This window comes from Pleurodeles waltl, chromosome 2_2 (assembly GCF_031143425.1).
Source record: "Pleurodeles waltl isolate 20211129_DDA chromosome 2_2, aPleWal1.hap1.20221129, whole genome shotgun sequence".
NCBI lineage: Eukaryota > Metazoa > Chordata > Amphibia > Caudata > Salamandridae > Pleurodeles > Pleurodeles waltl.
The window spans coordinates 818463304-818484397 of NC_090439.1; the positions used below are offsets into that span (position 1 = coordinate 818463304).

The 21094-nt window shown below is 40.3% G+C and overlaps 1 protein-coding gene across 3 annotated transcripts in view; it reads right to left on the reverse strand.

Annotated features, from left to right (window-relative positions):
* The window catches only part of MMP16 (matrix metallopeptidase 16), a 483190-nt gene that overhangs the window by 403361 nt on the left and 58735 nt on the right, over positions 1-21094 (reverse strand). The window lies entirely within an intron of this gene.

Genomic DNA, 21094 nt, shown 5'->3' on the forward strand with positions numbered 1-21094 from the left:
TGCTGCAGAAACGAGATGGGCACACATCCTACCAATCATTTTCAGTTTAAATTCTTATTAAAAAATGTTCTAGAAACATTTTCTTGATTTATAGTTGGTGTTGCAACACAGATGAACCTATTCTATTTTAATTCCATACAATCACACATAAAAGGTTGACATTTTTGCGAGGAGGTGTAGACGTTCTGTAAGCACTGTTTAAGTTTACTAATATATGAATAAAAATAAAAGAAACCTGTCTTTATAGAATTTCTAGAGGAGGTCAAAATCGCTTTACAATGAATCAATCAAAGCTTCAAGAGTGAACAGTGTATCTTCAGAAAGCAGTGCCTAATTCTTCCTGAATCCCCTTTAATAAATGTTGTATTTAATTTGTCGTTATTCCATAGTTCCAAAGTGATTTACCACCAAAACCAATATTTCATTTAGAATCCAGAGTACTAAAACATAAAGGCACATATTTAAGAGCCACTAACCACTGCTCCATACTTACAAGGAGGTGTAATACCACTTTTTGGGGCGTTATGCCTCCTTGTAAATATGGGCCCCTTCGACACAGTGTTCTGTGTCGAAAGGTTGTTCAATGAGTGTTGCAGTGGGCGTTCCACTGCAACACCCATTGCTTTTGACGCTGCCCTAGATTTACAAGAAATCGTAAATCCGTCACAGGGCCAAAAACTAATGCCACCCCAGGGGTGGCGTTAGCATGGCGAAACGAGGAGGAATGCTTTTATTACTCCTTGTTTTTTGCTTTTTCTATGTGTGCTGCATTCTGCTGCACACATACAAGAAGCAAAATGCAATGGATAATTGTTTATGTGCAGGAAAGTGCCCCTTCCTGCACATGAACAATCATTCCAAAATGATACTTTATTTCACACAGAAGTGCCAAATCACCATTATAGATTGTGTATGTGCAGAAAGGGACACCTTCCAGCATATAAGCAACCTATCCCATCAACGCAGATACCCTTGCACCAAAGTGCAAGAATATCTGCGTTGGTGCAGGCAGCTTAATTCAGTGCCAGTGCAGGGGGAAATGCAGGGGTGTCCTGTAAATACGCTGCATCCCTGGATTTCAAGAGTGGTGCAGCACTGCTATTTTTGGCGCAGCATCAAGCTGCGCCCCTTTTACATAAATCTGAGCCATAATATTTTTGCCAAAGCATGAAAGTTTCTATATGGTAGTCCTGTGAACTTTAAAAATGTGCTTCTTTAAGAGATTAACAAGGTGATTGATTAGATGTGAAGCTCGAGAATTAATACGTTTTTTAGTTAATAGGTATGACTAGAATGAAGAGTGTTCACACAAAATTGTAGTTCTACGTTACATAAATAAGCAATGGTTTCTAAAGATTTAGGACTTACATTTTATAACTGTTTTCCTGTGATCTGAAAAGAACAAAGACTGTACTACTTTAAAAACACATTCCATTCGAACACTCTTACAATTATTTCCTCTGTTCTATGCTGATATATTATCTCATAGTAGGTGATTATGCTAGTCTCTCAATGAAATGTTAATCAAAATATAAAACTTCCCACATAGCCTTATGAACAATTATGAGTTGCTGTAATGGAAATTCCATTAATTCAATCAAACAAAGAACGTGGAAGAGTTTTCACATTAATTACATTTGTTTAATTTTTCTGATAAGCAATTATTATAATTATTTCTAAGTATGTAATAACAAAGCATGAAGCATGCATTGTGGAGCTATTGCAAGAATACAAAAAAAATCACCTGTAGCTACTCAAATTCCTCCTAATCCGGAACAAGCAACTTTCCATCCAAATCTGGCTAAACAACATGACCATCGCAGGATACAGAGCTTAACTTTCAACCAAACACAATCACCCAGATTCAGCTTTAACACCAAACTCACCTTTGCATCTGAATGGTGGCAACTCCCAGCTCATGGTCTTATTGTCTTCCAGACTCCACATTGGCCTCCTTTATGGGCATCCCACATGCTGCAACTACGGATAACCCCCTTTCACCTCCACCTCCGATGGAATTCCACCCACACCCCTTGCCAGCCTGCACTATCTTTAAGGCCAGCTACATCATCCATAAAGCCATCGTGACAGGAGTCTCAACTCCCTGGCTGATAAGCTTACCATATCCGATGGCTCTTGACACTTGCAGCTCAGATGCTATCAAATTGGAATTTAATAAGGGCAAAAAAGAAAAATATATACAATATGACTTCTCCATGAACACATTTATGACCCAGAAGCACATTCTCTAAATCATCAGGACCATTCCTACTTTTCTTCAACTTAGGGCGGAGTTGAAGACACACCTATTAAAAAGTGCTGTACATTACAATGCATTGCTTCTCCTCCGCCATTGTACAATATGTCAGTTTCTTGCCTCTTACAGAGAGCGAACATGCATAAAACATTACAATTTATGCAGCTAGTCGGAGTGCAGTGCAATACTGAATTTGCCAAAACATTCTTCCTAATTGACCAGGTGGAAATAATGTTTATGATGTAAAATAAGCCATTCTGTTGGAAATCAATACAGGAAATTGAGGCTTCTTTCTTGGAGACCGAAAACTGCTAGTCTGAGTATCTGGAGCATGCACAGCTTATTTGCTTTGTTACAACTATAATACATTTAACCTAATTAGAAAAAGATGTCCTTTTTCTGACTCATCAGGATTCACTTTCCAATTGCTTAATGTTAAAGGTACAGGTAAACTGAACTGAATAATTTTTTTTTAATTTTAGTGCTTGACTTTGGAAATTTGAATTACTTCTTAAGCTTGGAATAATGTTGCCTAAAAAAGTATTTCAGACAACTCAACGATTTGTGCGGTTTGACTAGGGAAACGGCAATTAATTCCACACACAGGAATCAGAATGCCAGGCCAGGGATAGACTCGTTCTCATTATTTTTTAATGTTAAAGTGTACCAGGAAATTCAACTATGCAATGATTTCAAATAGGAAGTGACCTGTAACACATCAGGGTTCAGTCAGTAGAATAAAATGTTGTAAACAGAATATATGTACTTCGGTTGTAAACTAAGAAAACAGTCATCCCTACCTATGAGGCTTAACAGGCTTTTGAACTGACAGTCGTCTGAGCGATTTATAGGTCTGACTTGACTGTAGTTTGCAGCAAACCTTCTTTGTGATAAATGTTTATATTGCTCCAGGCTCCAAGTTGACCCGCCTAATGCAGATTTTAGTTGATTTAGCTGGGGGAACATCCTTATGCTGATTATTCAGTAACTCGAGATTTTAATGGAAATTTGTTTCAGGATACCTCTGAAGCCCTTGAGGGTCCTGATCTTTGTAACTGCCAGTTAGTCCCTGAACAGTGGAGACCAAGGGATTGTCCACATAGCCCCTTAGTGAGCATGTGGCAATTCTCTTAAATAGCATGGAATTCGAAGTCTTGAAGGGCTGTTTGCCACAAGACTCCTCTCCGTGTTGGACAAGTTCCGATGGGCAAAAACTATTCTTACTTGGATTACACTATTTGTAATATGTAACTGTTCTCCTTTTTCGAAAAGTTTTCAATATCACCTCAGTGTGAGAGTGACCATCGCCCCCAGCCTGTAACTATAAAATCCAGCTTTCATCACCATGCTCTGACTTGAGCCTTGGGTGGTGGCATATGCTTTGAGTCTTTAAAACACCTAAAATGGAACTCTTCTTCTAGTAATGCAGCAATTGCTGAGTCTGTTGACTTTTGTCATCCTGACGTGCGTGACAGGCTGCGTGTCTCCAATTAAGTTATGGGACAATTTTATCTCCTTTTTATAGCCAAGGTTTCATCAACCTGTAAGAAATCCTATTTCATCCACGCAGTTCATCATCTCAAGGGAAATTCTGAATTTAAAGAAAGCTTGCAATAAAGTTGTTAGGGTAATAAGTAACCGTCCTGACTCCAAGGCACTATTAATCAAGTTTAAGGAACTGCGGAGAGGTTATAGGAAGGCTGTTTATGAAGAAAATCAGAGACACACTAATTTGTTTGGGGAAAACTTGTAAGCGTCAGTAAGGACTCGAACTCAAGAAAATATTGGTTCCTTGTTAACAATCTATCAAAGAATCAAGCTGGGGCTTGGTACTGTTAATATATCAGAAGGTGACTGGACCTCCTTTTTGGTCAGACACTTCTCAGTAAGTATGCCTGAAGAAAACCAGTCGGGTGCAGAGGTTCACTCCTCTACAGTACCACGGATCAAATTCAGCCTGAGCTATCAGTGTCCCTGCCCCTTCAATTAGAAGTTATGACCTTTTCCCTGCCCTGCATTTGTTGTATTATTTTCAAGGCAAAACAGGACGGAGCTTTGGGTCCCAGTGGCCTTCCGCAGATGCTGTTCAAACAGGATATATGTTTTTGGGCAGATCATCTTGCAAACCTTTTTGATTATTGTGTCTTCTCCACAGGAATTCCTGAGTCGTGGCGTGGTGCCATAATTCACCCATTACACAAAAGTGTTTTTTGTTCTGATCCAGCCAATTTTAGGCTGAGAGCATTGCTTGACAATGAGGCTAAGTCTTATGCCAGTCATTTGCTAGAAGATCTTCGATCTTGGGCTGAGTTGAAGGGCCTAGTTCTTATATGCCAAATGGGGTTCTCTGCTGTATCGGGTACATCTACCAACTTATAAGCCCTATCTATTTTGATGGACAAGGCATACTCATCAGGCTCTGTGCTGCATTGTTGTTTTGTTGATTTTAAGGCAGCTTTTGACTGGGTCCCTGGGAATTCCCTGTGGGTCAACCTACGAAATTGGGGAATTCCATCTGTGCTCCTGGTGGGGGCTATTATAGAATTACACACAGACACCATATTAAATTAGGACGTGGCCGTTCCCTTTCCAGGAAAATACCCACCTTTCGTGGTGTGAAGCAGGGATGGGTGCTGCCCCCTTGCTTTTTAATCTGGTTATTGCAGACCTGTAACCTGCTCTTGACGCCGTCAGCTCTCACTCCCCTAAGATCGGCGGTCTTTGGTTTAGCCATTTGCTCTATGCTGATGATTTGACAATGTTCAGCCACAACATGGTTGGCCTTCAACGGTTGCTAAACCAACTTGCACTTTATACAGCTGTGAATTATCTGGAAGCAAATCTGCTGAAAACAAAAGTGGTTTCGTTAGGCAGGAAAAGGCCCTTGGGAAACAACTGGTATTATAGTAGCAGTAACCTTATTTCAGACCACTTATATAAATATTTAGGAGTGCATTTTGATGCTAAGGGCAGCTTTGTTAGGCAGAGGAAGGAGATTGAAGTTAAAGTTGTGGCCTTGCAGGTGGCTTTTTCCAAACTACTTAAAATCCTTAGTGGGCCGAACCTGCTCCCTTTAATAGATCTTATGAGAGCAAAGACTACTCCCTGACTGTACCATGGTCAGGACGTTATGTTGGGGAGAGGCTCATGTCTGCTAAACAGGTTGGTTTTCATGATTTATAAGAGGGTCTTTCACCTATCGCAATCTGCATCTCCTGCGCAGGTTCTGCTGGAATTTGCCCTTTTAGATCAGTGGGCTGTAGGAGCAGCTACTTTCCTCAAACTAATTTTGTAAGTTACAGCGGGCTAAGGGGGTAGCTTGGAGTCAGTACTGTGTCTTGAAATTAGTACGACTGAGGTGAAAGTGTCTCACTACCACTTTTTGACTGTAAACGGCTACTGAGAGTTGAGGACCTTGGGGCTAACAATCCTTCTCAATCCCTTTTTAAATTGGGTATTAAAAAGAGTGTTCAGCTTTGGTCCTACCACTAGGATCAAGCTCTCCTTTAACATGCCTGGGCGGTTATTAATTCATTCCGGCCAGCTACCCCAGCTGGCTTTTTTACCTGCTGTTATGGGGTTTGTCTAAAAGAGTGATTTATGGTTCTAAGGATGGGCGATTGGGCTTTTTTGAAGCATTTACCCACCTGGCTGCCCATCCCAGGGGAGCGTGTCATGAGCAGGGGTTGTGGTTGCTGGGAAGAATCCTTTGACCATGTGGTCTGCCTGTGTTCATCTTTGTTTAAGGATCGTAGATCATTGTTGAGGAATAAGTGGAATGAATTGGGGGTCTGCTCCTGTCGGCAGGCTGTTATTATGTCCTTGGATCCTGAGAACACAATGTTGAATGCTTTGTTGACCAAATTTATTATTGCCTCCCAGGCCAATTTCATTAGCGGCACCTTTGGGTTTTGAACCAACATTGCATAGTAATTGAGTTTTTAATTTCTTTAGTATGGTTTTTAATATCTTGATGGTTGCCATTTTATGGTGGAACATCTAATGCTCGTAAGCACTTTAAGGGCCCAGATAGTCTTTGGTTCTATGTTTACTGTTTATGAGGTAGATGTCTGGCTCGCGGGGAGGCCTCAAAGTAATCCTAATTATAATTATGTGCAATGTTATATTTTGCCGCTGGATCCCCTGCTATTATGGGAATGTTTTTATTTTGATGATAATGTATACAAATTGATTAAGTACTGTATTATTTGATTGCTCTTGGTTTTAAATTGTAATGGATTTTAATATCTGTACAATAAATTATACATACATACCTTCACCTCATAATTGCACTGAAAGACACGTATCTAATTTGCACGGAAAAAGTAGATTCACTTATCACAGTTTTTGTCACACTCATTTGTTTATCTCTTACATTTATAATGTTGTCTACAGAAAGCACTATGTACTACAGCAGACACTACCAATACCAACATCACAATACCACTGCTAATATTACAACCACCACCAATGCAACCACTAATACCATCATTACCAGTAACACCACCACTGCCAAAACCAATGCTACCCTTCACCAGTCCCAAAATACCACACCAAAATTTGCACCATCAAAATAACCTATATTATTCCTGCCACCAGTACCAATGCAGCCAAAACTACCGCCACCAGTACCACAGCACAATCTCTGCCTCCAGTATTTACTTCATAAACACCACCACTATCACCACCAGTACCACCAATACCCCCACCACCAATATCACGTACAGCAATACCAATAACACCACCACAATACAACCACTACTGCCACCAGCAACACCACCAATACTACTACTAACACTAGTATCACCAACACTGCCACTAATATCACAACCTCTATTACCACATCATCAATATCATCACCACCAATACAGCCAACGACTACCCAATACCACAACTTTCAATACTCAGTCACTATCACCAATACCAGTGCAAAAAAAACTGCGTCCACAATAACCAGGGACACTGGCATTATGTGATTATACGGCTGTGGCATTTTCAACATAATTATGTAATTCAAGCATTTTCCACATAATCCATCATCATCCACTGCATAATCTGCAGATTTAAAAAAAAACATTTTTGTTTCTTTCTCAAACAAGTTCAAAAGTTATTATAAACGCAGCAACACTTATGCCACACAATGGAGGGCCTTTTACAAAGGATGACTGGTCAGCTTTCTGTTGCTTATTTCTATATTTGAGTGTTAAAATGGTACTAATGAGGTGCAACCTATACTAAGACAGTGATACCAAATGTGAAAAAAGAGGAATTAATGAAGTAATGCTATCAAAAAATATGCTGCATCATGCTGCATATTTTGCCCTTTATTGCCACACAATGAAGTTAACCCTGCTGCAAAATTTGGCCCTACCCTGCTGCATACATTTATTGGCCTTGACAATAAACAATTCCACCATCAATACCACCACCAATGCCAATAATACCGATATCACCACCAGCATCAACAGCAATACCACCACCCTCTCCAATACTAGTTCCATAAATATTGTCGCTACAACAGCAACAACACTTCCAATACCACCACCAACATCATACCCCGCCATCAGTACCGCTGCCAAAAACTACCACCACTACCATAGCCTGCCACAAAAACTACTACTGATACCACCATTATTCCAACTATCCTCATAGCATGAGAAGGCAAGCTACTTTTTTATTTTTTTTGCACTTCTTTATCTCCAGTCTGGTTGTGTTCTGGGTGTGTGTATGCTGACAGTTACTGGAAAATGTGAATCTGCCAGCCAGAAATATGGGGTTCTAGTTGTGATGGCTTTGTAAATAATGCAAATGATTTTGAAGATGATGCTAGATAGTAAGAGGAACCACTGCGTAGGGTGCCATTAAGGGGATTATTATGGGGTCTGGGAGACGAGGAGCAGGAAATTGCCAACTTTCTGGTGCAAGGATGTGAAGGCTTCAAGACCAGCTCCAAAGTCACTTTAAAAATGGAATGGTTTTACTTTCTTTCGTACAGACAGATAGTACAAGGCTGTCTTCATTTGTTTGGCAATGTGTTTCTTGAGAACGATGTTGTTGTCCAGGGAAATATGAGTGACTTGGCATCAGAAGAAAGTTGGGAATCCAATCCACCCAAGTTCAAATTTTGTTAGCCAGATTTTGACTAGATTGTACTTGTTGTTTTTGGTGAATGGTAGGAATTCTGTTTTGATGAGGTTGAGCTTCATCAGCACGTTATACTTTCTTTGAATTGCTATTGAGCAGGCAGTACCAGCTTCTCTTGTGATTCCTTATAAGTGTTTTATGGTGATCTGAGAATCTTTTCTATAGAACACACCTACGGTTCCCTACCTTTTGACTTCTGTGGACCCCCACTTAATCATTACTGGAACCTGGGGACCCCCATTGAATCATTATCGGAATCCAGAACTCCCCACTGAGTCATTACTGTAAAGCTGGGAACCTATCCTGTTAATAATATTTAATTTACTGAGCAGTTGCAGACCCCCTGAGGAGGCTTCATGTACCCCAGGGGTCCCTGGACGACAGGTTGGGAACCACTGGAATATACAATTTCATTCATTTTATTCAGCATTTATCATTTCTGTACTTCAGACTTTTTATAAGTTGCACACGTCCTACTCCCACTAACTGAGTATACTACAGCTGTTAGATGTCCTAAAAGACATACTTTCAGAAGGTTTCAAAATGATTTGGTTGAAATTCCGAAATAATATTTTCTGTTTATGAAATGATTTTATTTTGGCACAACATTCATGGTGAAATACTTTAAAGATATAGGTAATTTTCATATAAGTTTTTTTATGAGTATGTGTCGATTAGTCATTGGAAGATAACATACAGGAGCTTAACATGAAATACAGGTGGATACATTTTATGAATTTTACAAAAGAAGTTTGTCTCTCCATAGACAACATCCATGTATAAGTAGAAACTAATTTGGTGGCCAAGCATGCAATGATACATGTACCAGGATTTCATTTCATTTATACAATTTCTGTGAGTTCGGGCCATATTGTACTTGATGTTCTCAAAGTGTAACCATTTTCAGTGATAGATTTAGGGCCTCATTACGAGTTTGGCCGTCATGACACTGGCAAACTCGTGGTGGTGGTTGGACTGCCACGGCTTTGGCAGTCTGACTGTCAAATTACGACTTTGGCTGTCAGACCACCAAAGGACCACCGTCCCTGCCGGAAACATGGTTCCAGACGGCATGATGGTGGTCAGGCTTGGAACCAGCCATGGTGGCACTGAACTCAGCGCCATATGGCTGATTACAACCCGGAGCCTGGCATGAAAAGGCTGGCAGAAAGGAAGTGCTGGGGGCCACAGGGGCCCCAAGCACTGCCCACAAGCATGTCATGGGCAGTGCAGGGCCCCGCTGCCCACCACAATCGGAATGCACACTGTCTGCTTTGCAGACAGTGTGCATTCCAAGGGTGCTGGAGTGTTAAGATATTGGCCTCGGCACCCTAAGGCCAATATCTTAACATTGTTCCCGCCAATCAGCCCGGAGGGAATGCGTATTACAATGTTTTATTACAATGTTCCCGCTGGTCAGACCGGTACATTGTAATACGCTTGGGGGGGAAGGACACCGCTATGGTGGTTGCGTTCTCACTGTGAGTTTGGCAGTCCTGTGGTGGGTCCCCCAAATTTCTTCTTGCTTCACTTGTTTGGAATTCGACTGATGCTCTTTTTCCGTGTTGGTGTGGTTTTGGAACTTATCACATTTGTGGGTTGTAATTTTGCATGGGTGTAATTTATTGATTGTTTTATTTTTTATTTTATTTTATTACCTCTCTTGTTGCATTTATAATTTTATTGTTTTGGTTCCTTGAGTCGATATAATAACCTTTGAGTTCACCTTTATCCAATGCTTTGCCCAATAGAGACTTCATTCCCAGGCCAGCTTTAACGTAAATTTGATGAATGTAGTCAACTCATGTGCAGCTTATTCATGCTTTTTTGTAAAGGCATTCAAATTTCATGTATTTTAATTATTTATTTTGCCCTAAGTATACCACCTAGGGCCTTTCACAGCACTAGCTTAGTGCAGGAAGGCTGGATAGTCGATTGGGCGGGATTGATTGAGAAAGCTCTATGCAACACTTTTCACCAGTATGGATTGCGGTATGTTTGCCAGCATGCTTAAAGATCCTTCAGACCTGAATGAAAGGTTCTGGAAAATACTATTTTTTCAAAACATTATTTCATTGACCCTGTGCAAATGTACGTTTGTAATTGCCAGAATATTATGATGATTTAGACATTGCATTAGTCTGGTGCTCCACTGTAATCCACCATGTAAAAAAAAAAATATTTTGTTTATTAGATAATTCACTAGTTATCCCAACTCTCCCTGCAAACATACATTACATGTGCAATAAAATTGAGTACAATTCATGTTAGCAGATGTTGCGGCAGACAATTTACTGGGAATGAAAAAAAAATTGTTTATGTGCATTTGAAGCGAAAAATGATAGTAGGTATTCGGGTTGAAACGTGAGGTGTGTCAAGGTTTCAGTTTGACACCACTGCTCTTTAACCTATATATTTGATGAGCTCTGCCCCTATTTGATTGCTTCCCCAGTTGATACTCCAAGAATCGCTGGTAACCAGGTGCCTGCACATCTATATGCGGCTGATGTGGTCCTATTGGCCCGGGCTCCGAATACTCTACGGGTGCTTGTGAACCGCATTGCACAACAATTTGTGGGCAATCTGGACCTGTTGACAAATTATGGCAAATCCCAGGTCATGGCTTGTGGTCGAGGAACCACGGATATCAGTAGGCTCAACAATCAGGGTCAGTCACTGTCTAGCGTAAATGACTTCCGCTACATGGGTGTGGTTTTTAATTGCTCGGGTTCTTGTCAGTCGCAGTTGAATAGTTCAAGACTTAAGCTCAGTAGGGCAGCTGGTGCAATTTTTAATCTTTTCAGAGGAAGTTGAAAAGGGACATTTACCACTATAGTAAAGGTGTGTAATGTACAATGTGCCCCTGATGCCATGTATGGGTTCGGGGTCTGAGATTATCACAATAGCTGTACTCTCCAGCTCAAGGAAAATCTGATTTATCGGAGGATTCTGCAGCTTCCGCCAACCACCTCTAGCTATATCATTCATGCTGAGCTAAGTTAGCGGTATGTTGGGGATAGAGTCCAGTTGGCCTCTTTACTACTGTGGATTAGAGTATGGGTTAATAAGAGAGCACAATCCTTCAGAGACGTTATTCATGACTGTCTCAGTCTGGACAGAGGGCACGCCATTCCTTGGTTGAGTTACATCACTAAAATGCGTAAAGTGCTGGGGTTGTATTCTTTATAAACGTCTCCCCTGTGTATAACGAAGGAAGATAAGCTCAGGGTGAGGAGTCTTTTTTGGGTATTCTGCAAGGAAAGAATACTACAAACCGTGTTAGCAAAGAGCACTGTGCTGGTTTATTACAGATTTTTTACAACAGTGGACTTCGCATCTTACCTCTCTTTAGAACTCACACGATGGGAGAGGTCTCTTCTTTTTTGTTTTAGAACTAGATCGTTTTTGTGGCCCTAGTGTCCTGGGAATCAACTTGGAGCCTTTCGGGGACTGGCTCCACCCTGCACTTGTGAAGGGGCTTCTGCTTAGTCGCTTTTGCATTATATTTGTTTGCACTGACTTCAGCTGTCCCCACAGATTATTCCTCAAACCTCTTTTAAAATCACTGGGTTCTCATAGATGCAGAAAGGCCCTGTTTTATCTGCAATTATTAAATACCCCAGATACTTGCTTCAGGGTATGCTCATTCCTCAAAGCGGCAGTCCGAGCCAGGAAAAGCATGGAGGAGTAATTGTTTTTGGGTTGGCCATGTGACGTCTTTTTATTGTGCTTTTGTTTATGGCATACTTTGCATTTTAACTACTGTTTTTTTTAATCCTGGTTTTAAATCTTATTTGGTATTTTATTTTCATAGCCGTTTTTAACATATTGATTGTTTGAGGGGTTGTTGTGCCATTCAATTCAAGAAGTACTATGTTTTTGATGTACTCAACTGATTTAACCTGTGAGATATATATATATATATATAGATATATATATATATATATATATCTCACAGGTTAAAACAGTCTAGTAACATAAACACTCAACCCTCAACTGAAAACATAGTACTAAATATAAATATATATATACTTAATTCATGATTGTATTTATTAAAATATGTCTTTCATGAATATGAAGGGCCAAACAAAGAATCTGATGATGATGATGATGATAGTCGTGCTCTAAATATATCAGATATGTAAATGAACAGATGATATGTTAAGTGTTCAAACTAAAAGACAGCGGGCCTCATTACGAGTTTGGTGGAGGGGATTACTCCATCTCAAATGTGACTGATATCCTGTATCCCCTGTCACAAGTTCCGTAGGATATAATGGAACTGGTAATACGGCATACAGAATATCCATCACATTTGGGACGGAGTAATTGCCTCCGAAAAGGTCGTTATAAGACCCATAATATTTATTGAGAGTCGGGATGAAGTGGCTTTTGACCTAATAAAGCTCATTTTATACATGGAAGTCGTAGTTTGGTTTATATTTCTGCAGGAGATATGCCTTTTATCCTCTTCTGTCCTGGTTCTATCTCTCTCCATGTATAATACACTCTTTTGAAAACTTATGGCACAATTTATGTTTTGGTGGAGTAATCTCCATTGGCCTGGTGGAGGGTTTAATGTCCATCAGGCTAAGACTGCTCCAACCTGCCTAATTAAAAATGACCACAAAGCCAGCAGTCATTTCTAAAGCATCAGCAAGAAACACCGTCAAACAGCAAATCTATGTTTTCTCATTCATCATTTGAAGAAATAACTACTTTTGAACTAAACATTTTTTTCTGCTTCTTCACAGGGATTTTTTTCCCTTGTGGAGAATCCAATTTACCTTCACCCTCATCAATTTACCGGGTATAACCTCCACTTTCCCAATACATTCTTCCAATTCCTGGATAAAAAAAGTATTCTTGCCGTCTATGTAATGACTGCTACATCATGCTTTGTCGACTCCACAAATGAATTGTCATTTGACATTGTGGCTACTCCCTTAGCCTAATGGTAGCACAAATAGCTTTATAAATTGGGAGAGTAATTACTGCTATTTAAATAACTACATCTTTTTAGGTGGGCATGCAGCATAGTAAATTTAAAGATGCTATACCAGACTTGGGCTAAACATATTTATAGTGCTCGAGGTCAAAGCATAGTGTCAATTTACATAAAACTGAAAATGCTCAACAATTGTACTTTGCACAAATGCACAGATCTCACAAAATATTTGCAGATCTTTATGTACAAATGGATGCCTAATTCCTCCTCTCGAAGGGAGTATTATTTTCCCAATGTACATATACTTGCACAAACGGTGTCACAGAAGACGTCTGTAGGACCAAGTTCACTAATGAGTTGTGGTTATCACCATCCTCGCTCACATGCACTCTAATTGACTAGGCCCATTTGTAGATTTAGGGATTTCTGCATACTGTGCTGCTGTAGTCATTCACAAACTGAAAAGCACGTCTCAGAGCAGGCAGATACTAGTAGTGCAATGTCTGAAACAATCAAAAGTACACATCTGTAGCACACACTGCGAAAAGCAAGACCAAGAGCAAAATAGATCTAGTAATGAACTGTGCATAATTAAAAAAAATATATAGCACATGCTAGAAAAAGAGTATGAACGTATTGTGTTCTGTTCTATTGTATTGTGATAGAAGCAAGTGAACATTTTCATTAGACTATGGAAATACAAAAATAATGGCCACGCGTGAAGTGTAATGAAATAAAAGTACAGTAAGTAAAAAGTTGTCTAGTGAACAGTGTAAAAATGTTTTCTGAAGGTCTATGTCATTTGCAGAAATCAAAATGGAATTCTTCTCCACCGGTGTCACAATGAATATATCTTCCACAGTGGCAGGGACCACAATGCAAGGAAAACAAAATGCACAAGATTTCCGACTACACAGCTGTGGTATTCGGCACACTGTTGTGTAATAGCACCGGCCCGCAGGCTTCTGAGAAGAACTAGGGCCACATGTACAAAGATCTGGTTTTGCGACTTGGAAACTGCGAGTCTAAGCAAGTCGCAATTTGCGAGTCGCAAAACCAGATGTACAACAATGTACTTTACACTGTTGGAGATTCCCAATAGGGTCGCAAATGACCTACCTCATGAATATTCATGAGGTTGGTCGCAACTTGCGACCCCATTGGGAATGGCCACCCTCACAGGGATCGTGGCCTGCTGGAGACATCAGACCACCATGTCTGTGACTGCTTTTAAATAAAGCAGTTTTGTTTTTTTAAATGCAGCCCGTTTTCCTTAAAGGAAAACGAGATGCATTTCAAAAACACAAATTAAAAGTTTTCTTTTCATTTTTTCACGGACCACTGCCCGCTCTCATAAAATATTTTTGCTGCCATTCACAAAGGGGAAGGGTTCCCATGGGATTGTTTTGTGACCACATTCACGTCACAAAACAATGCTACATCGCGCTGAGACTTGCAGTTAGAAAGGGAACGCCCCTTCCTAATTGCAACTCGCAAACCTATTTTGTGATTCGGTAAATAGATTACCGAATCGCAAAATAGGCTCTGTACATACCAAAATGTTTTTCTCCTGTCGCAAACATTCCAATTCTGCGAATCAGGCCGTTTGCAACAGGAAAAATGGTACGTACATGTACCCCCTAATTCGGGAAACTATTATGAGCGTGATAAAATACTTCAAACACTGCCTCTGCCTCTGTGGTGTTTTATTTATCTATTGATGTGTTTTATAAGGCACTGATTGTCATCTCACCATTAGCAAAGCACTCGCATCTACTGAATAAAATAGGGAGTAAGGGTGTGCATTCTGATAAGAATAATAGTCTGACAACTCAAGCTCAATGGAGTGAATTATTACTTACTTATGACATTCTTCAACCACAAGCCCTAGGATTAATCTTTGGCAAACGCTTTCTTAAAAAGTTCAGTTAATAGCAGCTTTCTGAATAGAACAATGGTGATTTCAGCTCTGAAATTTAGGGCCAGGATTTTGGACCCAAGACACCCACAATTCAATGCTCGTTTCTTATTATTAAAGGAGAAATGTGGGATCAGTTATGCCAGTGCTGATCAAAGGTTTCTAGTGGGGAGGTAGTGTGGAGTTAGCTTCTAGTCAGTCTCATCTGTGCTACAGAGTGAGTTTAATGTGGCTTCAACTGGAGGCCAATGGAGCCCTTTCAGAGCTGGCTCGGCACGGATGTGTTTACTGAAGTTCAGACTCATCTTGGCAGCCTGATTTAGGAGTCTCTTCAGTGTATCAATCAGGTTGTTTGGCAGGCCTATGTAAATGGCATTACAATTATTACAACTTTAAGGCTTAGCATTGTTAACAACAATAATGTATCTGGCACTGCCGCCAGACTTGCGCTGACAGTGCAGATAAGCCACTACGCTTTAACATGTAGACCACCATGCCTTCTCCCTCTTTTTTAGGCCAAGCGTGCAAGTGCTTTTTGACCTGTTGTAAGTATTGTGGGCTTTTAACCACACTCATCTCATGCCCATCACTGACACTCGTTCATGGGCTTGCCTTTCAAAAATCCCTTGATGCCATTGGTAAATGCTTTACATTTGTCCCACCTTAGAGCAGTTTTATTGTCACCTTGCAGGGTGACCCTGTTACATGGATTTTTGCATGGTTGACGATATGTTTTACTGTCAGAAAACTATTTATTTCTTCTGTCTCTCCTTTGCACTCATGGCAGCCATTGCGTTTTGAATCGACACGCACTGCCGCCCCCAGCACCTTTGGCCCATCCCTAAGTTTCCCGTTCTTGTCGGCCCATCCCCACCACCCCTCACACGTTGTTACTTGTTATTAACTACATACTGATTTTATTACGACTGCATCTGATCGTCCTTTGAAGGTACGCCAATGGAAATGAAGTCAAACTGTTAGTAGTTATGTTATTTCCGATTGCGGTTAATAACTCTTGTCCGCCTTGGTCTGTATGGGGCAGTCATATTGTCATGTTTTGGAGAACTCTGGCTTCACATGCAAAGAAGAGGTTATATGCATAGCACTCACATTATCCCCATTTGGAGAGCCAGACAAACAAGTTACTCTCCTTGTTAGTAAAACTATGGTAATTGCCCTGCAGTGACCTTCGAAATTAATCATTCAGCTCACTGCATTTCAAGGAAAGCTTCTTTGAAGTGGTAGCAGGATTTCAGTATTGGTAACACCCAAACGTTTCAAGGTTGCCAGCTATGGAATTCCCTTTGCATGCATGGATGGCCAAGGAGGCTGCCCATGCTCTAAAGGCTGACCATCTTTGGAATGAAGGGCACAGTGTCAAGGGTGTTGTATGTTTGCTTTCCTTATGAAGGGTTCGTGGCTTGGATTGGAGCTTTTCAAGGCATTCAGTAGTATCTATTATAATGCTAAGTCCCTTAGACTGGTATGATAAGTCTAAACTTACTGCACATCTCTTAATAGTTAGTCGTAGAAGTGATGCCCTTCAATGTACCCATGAGTGAATGACATTGTTAGGAAACTGGAACAGAAAATGTTTAATTTTTTCCAGACGATATTGCAGTCTTCTGTAGAGTTTATACTTTGGGGTATATGAATTATTGTCCGAAGAGTAGATAGTGACTAATTAATGTCAGATGTAAAGATAAGAAATGTTTGTAAAGCAATGCTTATAAAAGAAAATAATAGTATATTGTAATCTATTGGAGATGAACTAAAAGCGGAGTGTATTTAAATTCAGATCAGCTGTTGCAAAGTTGTATGTTAGGCTGTAAGCAGCAAGGTGTGCATTATTGCTGCATGTGCAAAGGGTAATAGGTTTTTAGATTACATATGTAGCGCCTGTCTTCTGCACATTGTTTGCTATGGCTTGCAACCATAAAAAAGATGCTGCTGGATATTTTGCTGTATGATGTTAAGGACACTAGCCTAAAATAAAGCATCTTGTTTTTTTTCCCCACAACCACATATTAATACATTCACCCATGTCTGAGACACAGTTATCTATCTATCTATCTACCTATCTATCTATCTATCTATCTATCTATCTATCTATCTATCTATCTATCTATCTATCTATCTATCTTTCTATGTATTTCTGATATCTATCTATCTTTATATCTATCTGTTATCCATCTATCTCTGTTTATCTTTTGATCAATCTATCTGCCTATCTCTTGTGTATCTATTGTTTATCTATCTATAGATCTGTTATCTATCTATCTGTTATCTATCTATCTGTTATCTATGTATCTGTCTAACTTTCTGTCTATCTATCTGTTATCTATCCATCTATCAATCAATCTGTTAGCTATGTATCTGTTATCTATCTGGTATCAGTCTATCTTTTATCTACCTATGCTCCAACATTTTTCTTTTCCTTACTTTTACTTCTTGTGCTCTCAGTTCTATTTTCATTTCATCCCTCTTGTAACTAACTAGCATTTCCGGACTGTGCAGTTTCCTGGAGTCACATATAGCAAGTTGGTATCATGTGTTTGTTACCTAGCACTTGGCTTCTATATCAGTTACTTTCCTTGCTATTTACATGAATATGTAACCCCACTGACACCACTCATGATCTATGTCTCGTGTCCCGTGTCTCGTGTCTCGTTGCATTTACCAGCATCTATCACTGTGTAGGTGTTTTCAACTTCAATGTGATATTTTATAGCTTATTCTGCAGCTTCAGTGGCAATGTAAGAAAGAAGTTGGCCATTTTTATGCATAAAGCATGGACAACACCAACACAGCTAAAAAAATAAAATAGCTGCTGTGCTCTGGATAATTTGCTGCATTTCTAAACACTTATAAGGGCCAAAAGGTGAGACCTATTGGCTATGCCAACGCGTGTTTCTTGAATAAGTCCACTCAACTAAAACGACCAAAATAAAAATGTTTTCCAGCATTACTCTTTCCACCTCCATAAACAACAGCTCATTGGTTAATCCTCAAGCACTGTAGTCCAGGTATTGCATTCTGCTCAAACCAGATTATACATTCTGCAGCCATTTATGTATTTTTGCTGCTGATGAAATACTTTGAACATGGCTTTCCTACAGGTGGTCTCATACTAGCTGTATTTTTTAGCACAAACAAAAAGCAATAATACTAAGAACAAGCATTAAGAAAGCCAATAGGTCTTGCCAAAATGGTTTAGCCATGTTGTACACCACTGTGACTGCCATCCAGCATGGCTAAAAGTTAGGAGAGTGGAGTGTCATAAAGTGGAGTAATTTGGAGTGGCGCAGAGAGTCAAGGAGTGATGTAGAGTAGAGTTGAATGGCGTGAAGCTTAGTGAAGCAGAGAGTCCTAGAGTGGTATACAGTGGAGTGTTGTAGAGTGTTGTAAAGTGCAGAGGAGGGAGTAGAGTGTTGTAGGGTGGAAGAGCACAGAGTGGAGTAGAGTTGAGTAGCATAGAGTGGAGCAGGGTGTCAGAGTGGAGTAAAATGTTGTACAGTGGAGTGGCAAAGAGTATAGTGGACTAGTGTAGAGAGGAGTGGCACAAAGGGTGTTGCTTTAAGTGTTGAAGAGCAAAGTACATTGTCATAGTGTGAGGTGGAATAGAGTGGAGTAGTGTAGGAGAGTGGAACGGCACAGAGTGAAGTAGAGTGTTTCTGAGTCGATTGGCGTAAAGTACAGTGGAGTGGCATAGAGTGTCATCGTGGAGTTGAACGGAGTGGAGCGGCATAGAGTGGGGCAGTAGTGTTGAGCAGAGTAGAGTAGTGTGTCATAGAAAAGAGTGGAGTAAAGCAGCATGGACTGATTGGGCCCAACTTGGTTCTCCTTTTTAGTTGCACATTTTAGGTTGACATTGTTTTTAGCGATTATATTTTTCATGTTTTTATGTTTGGATGATAATGTACTCAGAATACACTGTACATGTCGTTTATTTCAAAAAAGCCTATCTCACCATGTAGTCTCTACACTCTTTTCAAAGCTAGGAGCACAGAATAAGAATATCCTGTTGCTTGCTTTGTCTGTTTGGAAAAAACCTAGACATATCATTGCATCAGGGCTGCGTCTTTAACACAGTGGGATTATGTTATATAAACAGTGCGCTGCCCTACACGGGTAAGAGGAGCACTTTGGCTGAGCTGGAGCGGATGCTGCGTTTAGGATGCAATCCTGCTGATGCTGGTCCCTCACCCTTCAAAGGATAATAGCCTACTCTACATTAGACCGGCTCCCAGGCACACCTATCCAGGAATGGGGGTCGGCGTATCTTTCTTGATCTGGGAGAGGGTACTCCTACTATGCTCTCAGAGTGTAGGTTGTAATAGATAGGAGCCTATAGAAGTATAACACCATAAGGTTGAAAAGGTTGGATTTTTTATTGTATTCACCATGTTAGCAATGCTGCTAACAATGCTTTGTTTTGTCTGCTTAATTATCACAGTTAATTTTCTCAATGGAAGAATATGATTCATACAATAAATGTTTGAAAACCTTTAATCATATCTTTTTTGTGTTTACCTTGGGCATGCATAAGCAAAATGTGACAGGATAAATCTGTTTCCAAGATTTCCTTGGGAATCAGAGTGGTCATGTTTAAGGGTTGCCAAATCATCTGATACTCTGGGAAGGTTAGGGGTTCAGGTGAGGCACTGTGAACTAGCTAGGAATTGGACCGACATTTACTGATGGTGTAGACGGACACAGTCCCTACATTCTGAAGTTTCTGTCATCCTAGTACGCAGTCCTACCTTTTTGGGGGAACTGAATAGCATGGTGCCACCAACGTTCTACGTCAGGTACTTATTTAATGGGTCTCCTGAGTAGTTCTTGTGTGTGCCCATGGCCTCTATTGCCCAATAAAATGGAGACATCCATGGTGTTAGGGAATCATCCTACTCAGCCTTATAGGAAGCACATATTTTTTTCTGTAGGTTGTTCAAGCTTGGACATTTAAAAGGATGCCCCAAAATAGTACTTTCTTCTCTGAAATGCATTCATTAAAATGGCACAAGTTATTAACCTGCTATTTGCAGACATGCTGTTACAGCACATTTAACGTTACTTGGGCTACTTGTATTACAAAACTTTAGACTCTGTTCCCTCAGCAATGATGGGTCAACATGGCCAGTACTAGCCGGGTACACCCCATATCCAAGCAGGGTATCACTAAATGCGGGTGAACTATGCACTCTGTACACAAGTCTTGTTAGACTGTACAGGTGTTTAATACAATTGGCAATGCGTACTATAACAACTGCCCATCAAGGGCTGTTCAAGCTGGCCAGCCACAGTTATCTGTGCCTGTGATTAGTCCAATATATATCAATGTAATAAACTGTAAAGTTCCCACCAGACTGGAAGAAATTTAGTTCTGGGTTGCACAAAAAACAAACCAGCTTGAAGAAGTGTTTCCCCAAACGGGACCGAAGACAAACATAGAATTATCACCATGTGCATACTACTTGGATTGGTTCCCCCTGTTGAAAACTGGACCATGTGGGTTACAGTTTTTGCTGCAATATATACTATAACACATTGTACAATATGAATTTCTGTGTTGCCGGTAGTGTTCAAGCAGATTCAAAATGAAAAGGGGGCTGCTTCTGCCCTGGATTTGGGGATGAAGCTAGTTGGCAACGTTGACACAGTTTCCTCAGTCCTATTAAGCAACATTAAAGGGGAAGCATCAGCATTGCAATATGCCAAGGCCTCATCCAGGTTGTAGGCCAGGAGCATGAACTACCAAAAATGATTGGGGACATCTATACATCTATACGTTGAGATAATTTGGCAGCTAGACCAAATAAGCCAC